Source organism: Gossypium hirsutum, chromosome A02 (assembly GCF_007990345.1).
Source record: "Gossypium hirsutum isolate 1008001.06 chromosome A02, Gossypium_hirsutum_v2.1, whole genome shotgun sequence".
Lineage (NCBI taxonomy): Eukaryota > Viridiplantae > Streptophyta > Magnoliopsida > Malvales > Malvaceae > Gossypium > Gossypium hirsutum.
Genome location: NC_053425.1, coordinates 87,572,051 through 87,586,340, shown reverse-complemented (window position 1 = coordinate 87,586,340; position 14,290 = coordinate 87,572,051).

Here is a 14,290-nt window from a genome sequence, read left to right as displayed (position 1 = left end):
TGTGCCTTGGCTATGCTCAAGACTGACTTAAAATCGTAGGGTACCCTAGAGGACACTCGGTCGTGCAACATGACCGTCTATAGCACACAGGTAAGATACATGCCCACGTCTCTACCCGTATGGACAAAAATAGGCCATTTGAAAAGCCAATTTGCCACCCAATTTGAGTTAAACCTACAAGCATCAAACCAAGCACATTTGCACTATACTTTCAGCCAATTTTAATACCAAAACTTACATCATTCATACCATATTATAATCAACCAAATTCAAACTTATAATCTATACTTAATCATTTAAAATCACAAGCCAAAGTCATATTAAATCATATGTTTCATAACTCCAATTCACCCCATCCATTCACATGCTAAAACCTTACCAAATTGACCATTTTAATAGGCCATTGAAGCACATAAAAACATACCATTTATGAACACAAGCATATACCAAATTCATTCATAATCTCAACCATAACCAAGCCATATCACATGGCTAGATATACATATCACAAAACATAACCAAAATCCTCTAGCCTATACATGCCATACTACAATATGTACATTTTCAAACGGTACCAAAATAGAGTTTGATAGTGTGGTGATGATCCTTGACGATCCCCGAGCTCTCGATAGCTACGATATCTATAAAATAATGCAAACACACACAAAGTAAGCTTTCAAAAGCTTAGTAAGCCATATACAAATAAACTTAACAAATAATGTTACACCCTAAACCCAGACTAGAAGTTTAGACCGAACTCGGAATGCTGCATTGATCACCGAAGTGATCGTGAGAAAATCTTACAAAAACCAGTCACTCTTAATTCAATTTCTAAAAACATTAATATCAAGTATTTAAAACCCGAATAATAAAACAATTAAGTCTTAAAGAAAAAATAGTACCACAGAATTAAAACTTTACATTTCAACTGAATAACTAAATAAAAATTCGAAATCACAAACTAATGGTTTATACTGCCTGAGTCTTCCACATACCGAGCCCAGCATCCAAAATTCTGAAGTGTACCTGAAAGGGGAACAGAAGAGGGGGTAAGCTATACGAGCTTAGTGTGAGATTAAACCAACTAGCTACCAAAGCAGAAACAGATACAGTAAACCTCAAAACAGTTCAGCAGTAGACCATACTTACAGAGCGACTATAACAAAATAGACCATATGTAACTTTACAGTTATATGGCTCTGTTAGACCCAATAACGGTAATTCCCAGTAGTCACAACCTGGGCCTAAGCCTTTTTCTAGAATCAGAATCGGTTGGGCCTTAGCCTATCACACAAGGTTCCTTTAGACACGAGTGTCTTTCAGTCAAATAATACAATCAGATTTCTTAATCAATCAGACAGTCAAATATTTCAGTCAAATAGTTAAACAGATACTGCAGTCACAGAATCACACAAATGCATATGAGTGCAAATGAGTTATAAAATAACCCACCCATCCAACCAATACACTATCTCCATCAAACCCTACACATCCTGTGGGGATTTAATCGACCCACCCATCCCTTGTGACACCCCTAAAGTGACCCTAGTCGGAAAGCGGTTTCGGGACTGCTAAACTGAGTCACCAAATTATTTGAATATGATAATTATTGTCTAAAATATGTGAATATGAATGTGTGAAAGTTTTAGGCTTCGATTTAGTAAATTGCATGTGAATTTAGTCAAAAGGACTTATGGGTGACATTTTTGAAATGTGATAGGCTAATCTACAAGGACCTAATAGTGCATGTAATCAAAAGGGAGGACTTGCATGTCGATTTTCCCCCCTAATATGTAGTGGCCGGCCATGAGCATGGGTGGACAAGATGTTATGGCTAAAAACATGTCATAAACATGTTGGGGTAGTGCATTATGTAAGGATTAATAAAATAAAGGGCATGGGCAATAAAATATTAGTGTTAGTAGGATGAGAAACAAAAAAAAAAGAAAAGAAAGGATGTGTGTGATTGTCCCCCCCCCATTGCCGTGAGTGAAGAAAAGAAAAAAAAAAGAAAATTTGTTCATCCTCTTTCATTTCTTTTGGCTGAAAATTCTAAGGAAGAAGGAAGGAGTTCTTGCTTCATGTTCGGTTGGTTGGTGTTTAGGAGGAGGAAATGTTGAAGAGATTCGGCCATGCTTGTAGCTAGGTTAAGGTAAGTTTGATGTTGTTCCATGAGATTCATGCATATTTTTTATGTTAGTTTGAGTTCTACCTAGCCTATGGTTTAAATCTTGCTATGTGATGAAGATGATACTCGGCCATGGGTGTTGTTTTCTTGGTTGGTGTTTGTTTCATGCTAAATCTAGATGAACAATGGGGGTTGTCATTTAGGTTAAGATCAAAGAAATTAATCTTGTTAAAACTTTGAACTAATAATGCCCATATGTGTGATAGCCGAACATAGACTTTGTTTAAAGTCTTGGTCAAAGGCCGGTTAAGTGTTTTGGAAATGATTAAGCTAGGTGTTTGATCTTTTTGGTTCGGCATAGTACATAAAATGTTGCTAGATGGAGAAAAAATTCGGCCAGCAAGAGGTGTGCTAAGGCCGAATATAATTTTGTATATTAATGAGTAATGCATGTGTTGAATTGATGGAATGGAGAGGATGTTTTAATAGTGCATATATGTGTATTAGCCAAGTTTTGAACTTGAAACAAAATGGTATTTGGTCAATACAAGTGACCATACTTGTAGAATGTATTAAGTATGCAATCGGCCTCAACATAGACATGCATGTTCGGCCACACGAATGAATGCATAGATTGATGTTGTACATTCGGCCATAAGCTAGCATAATGAGACTTTAATAAGTTAAATTTGTTTGAATTAGCTCAAGAGCTTAGAGGACCAAAGTTGGATAAAGGAAAGGAAAAAGTGATCGAATAGCCGCCGAAATCGTTCGACAACATCCGAGGTAAGTTTTAAGTGATTAAACGTTGAGTAAATTCAATCATAATAGGACATAATGAGTTGATTTAATAATATATGATGTGGCCATGATATGTCTTAAACTCAAATGGTAAGTTCATAAGTGTTTGGACTTGGAAATTTAAGAGCAAATTGTAATAATTTGCTTTGGACAGCAGCAGTAACGTGATTTTAGAAAATCACTATAAATTGTTGGTGTGGAATTATAGGCTGCATAAAATATGTAATCAAGGCTTAATTAGTCTAGTTTCTTATAAAAGAGACCTTGTGAGCAAAGAAATTTCCTATAAAGAGATATTTAAAGTTGTGTGAGACGGTGTCAGAATGACTCCGAAATCCCCTGTTCGGTTTTTAGAAAATCATTATAAATTGCACAAAAATGGTTATAAGATAAAATTTATATGCTTAGACTCCTTAATGAGTCTAGTTTCAAATGAAATCAAATACAACACATTTTGAATTCTGTAAAATGAGAAATTTGATTCGTAGTGAAGAGTGGTCAGATTAGTCAAACAGTGAAACAGGGGAAACTTTAAGAAAAATCTGGTATTGATTGGCAAAACCTAAAATTCTGGAAATTTTATGGATGGAATATATACGAGTCTATATTCAGGAAAAATTAACGGAAAGTGATTTGGAGTTTTGTAGCTCCAGTTATAAATAATTTAGTGACTATTGCTCAGGAAAAATAGCTTGTGCTGAATTTGAGATTATGTTGTAAACCTTGATAAACTTGTTTTAGTTGCTCATAAGCTATTGATTAAACCCATACGTGAATTCTAAATTGTGATATTGGAAAATGATAGATGTAGATTCAGCCAAGACAGTGTGTATACGCGAAAGTATATGTGGTATGTGAAGTATATTTGGATAATTGTGATGTGAATATATGAAAATTTATATTTTGATTTAGGATTTTATGTGATGGATGTGAACATGCGTATGTGTGATAAGGCCGAATGGCCAATGTGATGAATATGAACCCGTATATATATGTGTGATAAGGCCGAATGGCCAATGTGATGAATGTGAACATGCGTATGTGTGATAAGGCCGAATGGCCAATGTGATGAATGTGAACATGCGTATGCGTGATAAGGCCGAATGGCCAATGTGATGAATGTGAACCTGTATATATATATGCGTGATAAGGCCGAATGGCCAATGTGATGAATGTGAACATGCGTATGTGTGATAAGGCCGAATGGCCAATGTGATGAATGTGAACATGCGTATGTGTGATAAGGCCGAATGGCCAATGTGATGAATGTGAACATGCATATATGAGATAAGGCCGAATGGCCAATGTGATGAATGTGAACATGAATATATGTGGTAAGGCCGAATGGCTAATGCGAAACGTGTATGAGATGGATATGTGGTAAAGCCAAATGGCTAATGTGAGATATGTACGAGATGTGTATATATATATTGTGGCCAAATGACAAACGGTGAAAGGTATGTATTATTAGATTTTTGGATGAGGCAAATGAATTACAAATATGACAGTCGATGTGAATGTTGTAGCATGTGATTAAATGTACATGAAACTTGGAAATATATTCCGGGTAAGACCCGATGACTACGTGTGGAGATTTTTTCCGGGTAAGACCCGATGACTACGTGTGGAGATTTTGTCCGGGTAAGACCCGATGACTACGTGTGGAGATTTTGTCCAGGTAAGACCCGATAACTTCATGTGGAGATTTCGTCTGAGCTAAAGGTCTCGCCGATAATCCGAGTAGAGGTTAGAGCTATAAGACTTCGTAATAAGAATTGCATATAAATATATTCAACACGAAAGGTTAAACAGGTATGTACTCCAAGTTTATATGTGAGCTTGATTTGAACTAAATCATAAGGTGGTTATGTGATGCATATGAGAGCAATCTATGAGACTATTCCTATGATTATGTGACTTCAGATCAGTGTGAGAGGATATGTGAAATCATACAATATATCTATGTCACATGAGCTCACTTTTATGTGAAAGTTTATCTGCCTATTGTATATGATGAGATGTGCATATTCGGTAAATGGATGGTATGCCCGAAGGAAGAGTGAAATAAAAATATGAACAACTATGTTATAATTTGATTGTTATCTGTTGTCACTGCTTAAAACTTACTAAGCATTGTAATGCTTACTCCGTTTACTTTGTTTTCTCTATTTTATAGATCTCATTGCGAAGCTACAGGCTTGGGGATCATCAGCAACTAGTCACACTATCACTATCCATTGTTTGGTACTGCTACGTTTTGGATTATCTTATGGCATGTATAGAATAAACTAGTAGTGAGAGGATATTTTGGTTAATGTATATAAGCCATGCGAAAATGGCATCTTTTGAATGTGTACTTATAGAAGTTTAAATTGTATCCCTGACTGTCTCTAGTACTTATCTAAAGGAATGTTCAAAAAAAAAATTTTACTGTTCTGATATGAGTTTCAAGACTGGTAATGCCCCTTTATCTATTCCGGCGATGGATACGGGATTGGGGTGTTACATTTTATTGGTATCAGAGCTACGGTTTAGTCGATTCTAGGACTAACGTAGCATGCGTGAGTCTATTTATACATGCCATAAAGTGATAAAATGATAGTGTGATGATTTTTGGCTATTGAAATGTGTTTGCTGTATTGTAATGAATCTTGATCCCGATCGAGCTGTAGCAAGCTTCTAACTATAAGAATTTGCAATATAACTTCACTTAGATATGCCTAAATTATTAAGTTGATCAGGTACGTATCATGTACTCGTATTTGAATTTCGATTTGGATTGAATTATAAGGGTATAAGTGATGCAATTTTGAAAGAGTGTTATAACTATAAATGTGATTTTTGTATGTGGCTATGGAACTGGAAGTTGAATGGTCGATAAGCATGTTGTGTTTGTATTCAAGTAATGTAAATGATATACTAATGTGTATTGCTATATGTGTATATGTACATGAGAATTGAGAGTGATATATCCGGGCTAAGTCCCGAAGAGCATTCGTGCTAGTGATATATCCGGGCTAAGTCCCGAGGAGCATTCGTGCTAGTGATATATCTGGGCTAAGTCCCGAGGAGCATTCGTGCTAGTGATATATCCGGGCTAAGTCCCGAGGAGCATTCGTGCTAGTGGTATATCCGGGCTAAGTCCCGAGGAGCATTCGTGCTAGTGATATATCCGGGCTAAGTCTCGAGGAGCATTCGTGCTAGTGATATATCCGGGCTAAGTCCCGAGGAGCATTCTTGCTAGTGATATATCTGGGCTAAGTCCCGAGGAGCATTCATGCTAGTGATGTATCCGGGCTAAGTTCCAAAGAGCATTCGTGCTAGTGATATATCCGTGCTAAACCCCGAAGAGCATTCGTGCTGGTGTTATATCCGGGCTAGGTCCCGAGGAGCAATCATGCTGGTGACGTGTATTCGGGCCTTCGTGCCTAGTAGGCTTCGTGCCGGTAATTTGAGCAAAGTTTAAGTGTTCATTACTATACGAATTCAAATTTAAATGAGATGATATGTTTAAAAGTGTACATATATGATGTTTTATAGACTTAGTTAAGTCATTTCAATGTGTAATAACGAATGAATATGGGCATTATGTGTGCGAATGATTAGAGGCACTGTGTGTGCAAATTCTTTTAACTGAGCACTATGTGTGCGAAATCGATAATTGAGGCACTGTGTGTGCGAGTTCTTCAACCAAGCACTATGTGTGCGAGATCGATCAGTGGGCACTAAGTGTGTGAAATGAGATTCATGTAAGACCTCGTCTGGGATGAAGGCATTGATTTGAGATGTTGTGTAAGACCATGTCTAGGACATGGCATCGACTCGATATGTGATAATATGTAAGACCATGGTTGGACTATGGCTTTAAGTAAGTGACATACTCAGACAAGTACGACGCTCTTTAAATTGACAAATCTTAAGAAGTAGAATTGAAGTTAGATGTTGAATTTTAATTAGATAATGATATTCGGTATTTGAGTTTGAATTGGGGATTAATAGATATAAATTGACGATTGATTATTGTTTCGGCTGTAATTTTGTTATAAGTGGATACATGAAAAAAAATGGTGGATATGTTGTTAAGGAATAGATTTATGTTATATGTGCACTTAAGTGCTTAGTTGAAAATGTGTTATGGATTTAGTCTATGAGATTCTCGGTATATGAAGTTATATGTGCTATTGCTGAATGGACACTATTTTGTTAATCTTGTTCAAGAAATTATTTTGATTAAGTTTCGACATTCGAAAGTTTGAAAGAATTTTTGATGAATGTATACGGGTAACGTTAACTATGATTGAATGTATTATATTAGGCTTTATGCCTATTCGACTGTATACGGGTAACGTTAACTATGATTGAATGTGCTAAATGAACTAAATGTTCAGGTACGTGGAAGTTGACTTTTCTTTTGGAAATGAGTTAAGTTGAATATTGAGATGTGATAAAGTCATAAAGGATATTTATTGGGATGTTTGAGTATATGTGTACTTTCGGTCAGGTTACAGCTTATACATGAATGAAAATGTGGGTTACAAATATGTGGGTTGATGATGTGAATTATACATGTTAATATGTGCTTAATATGTGTTTGAAATGCATTTGTGAATTAAATTAAGTGATTATTGCTTATGAAATCAAGAAAATGAGATATATGTGCATACTTGTAGAAATGTTTATGTATTTGTTTTAAGATAAGAAAATGATTTTATAGATCGATGAGAAATCAATAATGAATTACAATTGCTATCGATGAGCCAATGTTTATATGAATATAATTCAATAAGAGGACGTTATCCTAAACTATGCATCGGTAGAAATTTTCGGGGACGAAAATCCCTAAAGGGGGGAAGAGTTGTGACACCCCTAAAGTGACCCTAGTCGGAAAGCGGTTTCGGGACCGCTAAACTGAGTCACCAAATTATTTGAATATGATAATTATTGTCTAAAATATGTGAATATGAATGTGTGAAAGTTTTAGGCTTCGATTTAGTAAATTGCATGTGAATTTAGTCAAAAGGACTTATGGGTGACATTTTTGAAATGTGATAGGCTAATCTACAAGGACCTAATAGTGCATGTAATCAAAAGAGAGGACTTGCATGTCAATTTCCCCCCCCCTAATATGTAGTGGCCGGCCATGAGCATGGGTGGACAAGATGTTATGGCTAAAAACATGTCATAAACATGTTGGGGTAGTGCGTTATGTAAGGATTAATAAAATAAAGGGCATGGGCAATAAAATATTAGTGTTAGTAGGATGAGAAACAAAAAAAAAAAAGAAAAGAAAGGATGTGTGTGATTGTCCCCCCCCCCATTGCCGTGAGTGAAGAAAAGAAAAAAAAAAAGAAAATTTGTTCATCCTCTTTCATTTCTTTTGGCCGAAAATTCTAAGGAAGAAGGAAGGAGTTCTTGCTTCATGTTCGGTTGGTTGGTGTTTAGGAGGAGGAAATGTTGAAGAGATTCGGCCATGCTTGTAGCTAGGTTAAGGTAAGTTTGATGTTGTTCCATGAGATTCATGCATATTTTTTATGTTAGTTTGAGTTCTACCTAGCCTATGGTTTAAATCTTGCTATGTGATGAAGATGATACTCGGCCATGGGTGTTGTTTTCTTGGTTGGTGTTTGTTTCATGCTAAATCTAGATGAACAATGGGGGTTGTCATTTAGGTTAAGATCAAAGAAATTAATCTTGTTAAAAATTTGAACTAATAATGCCCATATGTGTGATAGCCGAACATAGACTTTGTTTAAAGTCTTGGTCAAAGGCCGGTTAAGTGTTTTGGAAATGATTAAGCTAGGTGTTTGATCTTTTTGGTTCGGCATAGTACATAAAATGTTGCTAGATAGAGAAAAAATTTGGCCAGCAAGAGGTGTGCTAAGGCCGAATATAATTTTGTATATTAATGAGTAATGCATGTGTTGAATTGATGGAATGGAGAGGATGTTTTAATAGTGCATATATGTGTATTAGCCAAGTTTTGAACTTGAAACAAAATGGTATTTGGTCAATACAAGTGACCATACTTGTAGAATGTATTAAGTATGCAATCGGCCTCAACATAGACATGCATGTTCGGCCACACGAATGAATGCATAGATTGATGTTGTACATTCGGCCATAAGCTAGCATAATGAGACTTTAATAAGTTAAATTTGTTTGAATTAGCTCAAGAGCTTAGAGGACCAAAGTTGGATAAAGGAAAGGAAAAAGTGATCGAATAGCCGCCGAAATCGTTCGACAACATCCGAGGTAAGTTTTAAGTGATTAAACGTTGAGTAAATTCAATCATAATAGGACATAATGAGTTGATTTAATAATATATGATGTGGCCATGATATGTCTTAAACTCAAATGGTAAGTTCATAAGTGTTTGGACTTGGAAATTTAAGAGCAAATTGTAATAATTTGCTTTGGACAGCAGCAGTAACGTGATTTTAGAAAATCACTATAAATTGTTGGTGTGGAATTATAGGCTGCATAAAATATGTAACCAAGGCTTAATTAGTCTAGTTTCTTATAAAAGAGACCTTGTGAGCAAAGAAATTTCCTATAAAGAGATATTTAAAGTTGTGTGAGACGGTGTCAGAATGCCTTCGAAATCCCCTATTCGGTTTTTAGAAAATCATTATAAATTGTACAAAAATGGTTATAAGATAAAATTTATATGATTAGACTCCTTAATGAGTCTAGTTTCAAATGAAATTAAATACAACACATTTTGAATTCTGTAAAATGAGAAATTTGATTCGTAGTGAAGAGTGGTCAGATTAGTCAAACAGTGAAACAGGGGAAACTTTAAGAAAAATATGGTATTGATTGGAAGAACCTAAAATTATGGAAATTTTATGGATGGAATATATACGAGTCTATATTCAGGAAAAATTAACAGAAAGTGATTTGGAGTTTTGTAGCTCCAGTTATAAATAATTTAGTGACTATTGCTCAGGAAAAACAGCTTGTGCTGAATTTGAGATTATGTTGTAAACCTTGATAAACTTGTTTTAGTTGCTCATAAGCTATTGATTAAACCCATACGTGAATTCTAAATTGTGATATTGGAAAATGATAGATGTAGATTCAGCCAAGACAGTGTGTATACGTGAAAGTATATGTGGTATGTGAAGTATATTTGGATAATTGTGATGTGAATATATGAAAATTTATATTTTAATTTAGGATTTTATGTGATGGATGTGAACATGCGTATGTGTGATAAGGCCGAATGGCCAATGTGATGAATGTGAACCCGTATATATATGTGTGATAAGGCCGAATGGCCAATGTGATGAATGTGAACATGCGTATGTGTGATAAGGCCGAATGGCCAATGTGATGAATGTGAACATGCGTATGCGTGATAAGGCCGAATGGCCAATGTGATGAATGTGAACCTGTATATATATATATGCGTGATAAGGCCGAATGGCCAATGTGATGAATGTGAACATGCGTATGTGTGATAAGGCCGAATGGCCAATGTGATGAATGTGAACATGCGTATGTGTGATAAGGCCGAATGGCCAATGTGATGAATGTGAACATGCATATATGAGATAAGGCCGAATGGCCAATGTGATGAATGTGAACATGAATATATGTGGTAAGGCCGAATGGCTAATGCGAAACGTGTATGAGATGGATATGTGGTAAAGCCAAATGGCTAATGTGAGATATGTACGAGATGTGTATATATATATTGTGGCCAAATGACAAACGGTGAAAGGTGTGTATTATTAGATTTTTGGATGAGGCAAATGAATTACAAATATGACAGTCGATGTGAATGTTGTAGCATGTGATTAAATGTACATGAAACTTGGAAATATATTCCGGGTAAGACCCGATGACTACGTGTGGAGATTTTGTCTGGGTAAGACCCGATGACTACGTGTGGAGATTTTGTCCGGGTAAGACCCGATGACTACGTGTGGAGATTTTGTCCGGGTAAGACCCGATGACTACGTGTGGAAATTTTGTCCGGGTAAGACCCGATAACTTCATGTGGAGATTTCGTCTGAGCTAAAGGTCTCGCCGATAATCCGAGTAGAGGTTAGAGCTATAAGACTTCGTAATAAGAATTGCATATAAATATATTCAACGCGAAAGGTTAAACAGGTATGTACTCCAAGTTTATATGTGAGCTTGATTTGAACTAAATCATAAGGTGGTTATGTGATGCATATGAGAGCAATCTATGAGACTATTCCTATGATTATGTGACTTCGGATCAGTGTGAGAGGATATGTGAAATCATACAATATATCTATGTCACATGAGCTCACTTTTATGTGAAAGTTTATCTGCCTATTGTATATTATGAGATGTGCATATTCGGTAAAGGGATGGTATGCCCGAAAGAAGAGTGAAATAAAAATATGAACAACTATGTTATAATTTGATTGTTATCTGTTGTCACTGCTTAAAACTTACTAAGCATTGTAATGCTTACTCCGTTTACTTTGTTTTCTCTATTTTATAGATCTCATTGCGAAGCTACAGGCTCGGGGATCATCAGCAACTAGTCACACTATCACTATCCATTGTTTGGTACTGCTACGTTTTGGATTATCTTATGGCATGTATAGAATAGACTAGTAGTGAGAGGATATTTTGGTTAATGTATATAAGCCATGCGAAAATGGCATCTTTTGAATATGTACTTATAGAAGTTTAAATTGTATCGCTGACTGTCTCTAGTACTTATCTAAAGGAATGTTCAAAAAAAAAATTTTACTGTTCTGATATGAGTTTCAAGACTGGTAATGCCCCTTTATCTATTCCGGCGACGGATACGGGATTGGGGTGTTACATCCCTGCACTTCGAATAGGACCTCAAAAGCCCATCCAACCTTATACACCACAAAACGTCATCCCGGGTTGCCCAGCAACGATGATCATCAATATTTTCCTCGACCCTCAGGGAATTGGGACCGCCTACGACCTTCTGGGTATTAGGGCTATCAGTAAGCTGTACGGTGCCATGTAGAAGACCGCGGTATAGACATGCAGTATAACTGTCAGATCAGATATGTTAGTATAAGCTGTACTGTGCTATACGGTGAACCGCGCTACAGACGTACAGTACAACTGCCAGATCAGATAATGGTACGTAACGTAGCTAACGTACACGCGGTACAGTGCAAGGCGGTAAACCGCTATACCGTTACCAGTAATGTCCACAACCCTCAGGGTATTGGGACTGCTTACGACCCTCTGGGTATTAGGGGCTATCAGAATGCAGATAAACTGTCAAATCGTAAATCTCCCATCTCTTCAACACCCCACCCCAAAAGCTTTGTATGCAGATGTATGTATGTGGATGCCCCAACTCAGAATACTAGTTCCAGACATTTAATCAGAACAACCATTCATATTCAGTCAGTCAATACAGAATCAGACATGTTCACACACTCATAAGTCGAATTCAGTATCAAGCTTGTCACACAACCAATCACATATGACACACATCTCAAGTCCAGATCAGAGTCATAATTACCCTCAGTAAAGCTCAGTCGAGGGTTGACACCCACAGAGTCACAATTACACTTAAATCAACATAATACAATAATTTCGCAAGTTAGCACCACATGGCCGTGTGCCCCGATTGCCTAGGCCGTGTGGGGGTCTACACGCCTATGTGGAGGCCTCACACGCCTGTGTGAAGGAGGCACACGCCCGTGTGAACAGCCCGTGTAACTCACTGTCCAAAAATGCTAAAAATTAAGAACAGATGAGACACGGCCGTGTGGAGTTCTCACATGCCCCTTTAGGACACATGCCCCTATGGCCCCAAAATTCACCCAAAACCCTAATTCCCAAACCCACACGCTTGTGTATCCAAGGGACACGACTGTGTAAAGGAAATTTGACAAAAATCCCAAATAGCACCCAAATTTTGCTTGAAACCCTAATTCCCAAATCTACACTGCCATGTGCCATGGCACACGCCCGTGTGGCCGTCGGGGAGGTCACGAAACCACCCAAAATAGCCCCAAAACCACCGTTTTACCACCAAACTTGTCCCTAACCTTTGCTCTATCAATAACCACAAAAAAGTGACGATTTCTCATCACTTCCATCGACTAAAAACCCAAAATTAAAGGGGTTAGCATTCAATCAAGAAAAGCTAAAAACAAATGTTTGCAAACAAAATAAACAAGAAAGGAAACTGTAAACAAGGTTCAAATCCCACACCAGATATGTGATCGAAGATAACAATAGAGGAACGAAATTCCACAATCAGTCAGCAACCGATTTCATAGAAAACAAAGAGCCAAAAAGAGAAAACTAAAGAAGAAGAACAAAAAAAGAAAAAAACGTGAAAAAAACAGAAAAAAACAAAATAAAAATAAAAACATATAATAATAATAAATCCATAACAAAATAATTATTTAACTTAAAAACAAAAAGAAATAAATAAAATGTTTTTCCAAAATGCCCATACAGAGACTCGAACTCAAAACCTTAAGGTATGCTAACACTCACTCAACCACCAAACCAGTAGGCCTATTCTGCCACTTAAATACGTAGCCAAACTCATACGTGTAGCATCCTCACTGTCCCTATGCTCAAATCCCAAAACTTCTAGGCCCAAAATTCGGGACGTTACAAATAACATCAATTCATTCATATAATTTGAGGCAAAATACATTCACTTAAACATATATCTCTTATATTTCATTTGAACATGATTCACACATACATATCATAACTCATTCGCATACTTATATCATCACTTGTATATATACTTACCTTTTATTCTCAAACATAGTATACATTTCGAACGTACCTGAATCAAATACATATCTCATATAATCATTCATTTATCAGAATGCTTGTTGAACAGTTCAGAATCATAAGGATACGCGGATAGCTCGAAAAGCTCGTTACAATGCCAACGTCCCAGACATGGTCTTACATGTAATCAAATATCTATACCATTGTCCTAGACAGGGTCTTACACGAAATCAAATACGATGCCAACGTCCCAGGCGTGGTCTTACACGTAAATCATAAGTCGATGCCAACATCGCAGACGTGGTCTTACACAAAAACACATATCAGATCCTATGTCATGACATATGTATCCTAACTATTCTTAGGGTTCGTACGAGGCTTTTCAGACGTTGGAACTCTGTCGATACTTTCTTGGATTTCTCATATTCAAGGCATAAAGCCATTTATCATTGTTCAATAGCATATAAGTATAAATAAACCATTTCAAATACAATTATTTTTATATAGACTTACCTCGTACGGATTCAAATGAATAGAATCGGCTACTTGATGACTTTTGACTTTTCCCGATCTAAATCTATTTTCTTTAGTTCTTGATCTATATAAATTCAAATTTAACTC